The sequence below is a fragment of the Triticum aestivum genome, chromosome 7B (assembly GCF_018294505.1).
Source record: "Triticum aestivum cultivar Chinese Spring chromosome 7B, IWGSC CS RefSeq v2.1, whole genome shotgun sequence".
NCBI lineage: Eukaryota > Viridiplantae > Streptophyta > Magnoliopsida > Poales > Poaceae > Triticum > Triticum aestivum.
The window spans coordinates 687,298,784-687,300,433 of record NC_057813.1 but is presented as its reverse complement, the minus strand read 5'-3'; the positions used below and the strand labels follow the sequence as shown (position 1 = coordinate 687,300,433).

Sequence of the window (1,650 nt, the reverse complement as noted above, 5' to 3'; positions counted from 1 at the left end):
CGGCCTCGTGCGTCGGCCCGCCGGTCGCCCCGACACGGCGGCCTCGCGTCATGCGGCGGCCCTTCACCGCCGCCGTTCGTGCGACAGCCCGCCCGTCGATCTACACCGGCCATCACCGCCCTGCTCCGACCGGGACTCCTGCATCACCCCGACCCGGCGGCCTCGCGCCATGCGGCGGCCAATCATAGCCGCCCTGCCGCCCGTCGCCACCGGCTTCATCTCGGACTCCGCCGCCACCACGCCTCCACCGAGCGGCGTCCCCGACCTCGCGCGCGATCGGCTTGGTCACCCGCTCGCCGCCGCGATCCGCCTCATCTACGCCGCGCGACCGACCTGGTCCGTCGGTTACGCGCGCCTCCGCAGGTCCCGTGAAGATCGTCCCCGACTTCAGCGCGCCTCTCCACCGATCGAGCATCGGGCTGCCGCTGCGTCGCCCCGTCGGGCCGCAGAGCCGCCGCCCCGTGGTTCTTCTCCCGGCTGCACCGACCTGCGTCACCCCTGCGTCGCCCCTTCGGGCCATAGTGTCGCGGCCCGCGGTCCCCCGCTGCCCCGAGGGCGTCCGCTCTAGGCCGTCCCGTGGCTGCATCGACCCTCGCGCCGCCGCTGCGATGCCCCGTCGGGCCGTAGCGAGCGTGGCACGTGGTCCACGCCGCCGTCCCTGTGGTTGCACCGACTCGCGAACCGCCGTTGCGTCGCCCCTTCGGGCCGCAGCATCGCGGGCCGCGGTCTCCGCCGCCGCCCCGAGGTCTTCCCGCCGTCGCCCCGACCCACCTGCCGCCGCTGCGTCGCCCCTTTGGGCTGTAGCGCCGCGGCCCGCGGTACACTCCGCCGTCACCGCGCGTCGATCTCCCATGGTATGCGTCGCGCCGTCTTCCTTGGCGCGGGAACACCACCGTCTGCGCCGGTCTTCGTCACGCTGTCAGGGTTCTTCGCCTACTTCGAGCACCGCCGCCGCACTCCTAACCTAGCCGCCGCCGCCGCCGTCAGGCCGCCGCCGCCGCTCTTCTTTGGCCGCCACCGCCGCTACCTTCGTAGCCGCCGCCCGTCCACCCCCTTCGTCTTCGTCCAAGCATCAGCCCGTCGCCAGCGTCGCCGTCATCTACCCCGACCACTTCGTCTACTCCGACCACCGTTGGTGACATCGGCCCCGCGTCGATGGACGCCGCAATCGTCATCGAGTTATTCTCTGCTGGCCCCTCCGACTTCTCTGACTTGGCGCACAGCTCGTGCAGGGCCCTCGTCTACGCATGCCCGATGCTGACAACACCGATGCATGCCTTCATCCACGACGTGTCCTCGGGCCTGGCAAGCCTGGTCGGTGCTTCGTCAACTTCGTCTTCGTCCGTCTACGCATGCCTGGTGCTGGCAACACCGGTGCGTGCCTTCGTCCACGATGTGTCCCCGGGCTTGGCAAACCCGCCGCGACGCGTCGTCAACAACATTTTCTTCCCGGCGCACCCCTACTTCGACACCACTGCGCCCATGCTAACTCGGCGCCCTCTTGCGCCCGTGGCTCCACGGCAACTTCCTCGACACCGGCCACCCCGACTCGACATCGACCCCGGCATTCTTCGCACGGCTACCTCGACCACGGCTCCACCACACACGCTCTTGGCTACCTCGACAAACGGCACAAAGGGCTACCGCCTT

General features: G+C 70.6%; 1 pseudogene; it reads right to left on the bottom strand.

Annotated features, from left to right (window-relative positions):
- Positions 1 to 1,650, bottom strand: part of LOC123156198 (uncharacterized) — a 5,300-nt pseudogene that overhangs the window by 1,677 nt on the left and 1,973 nt on the right.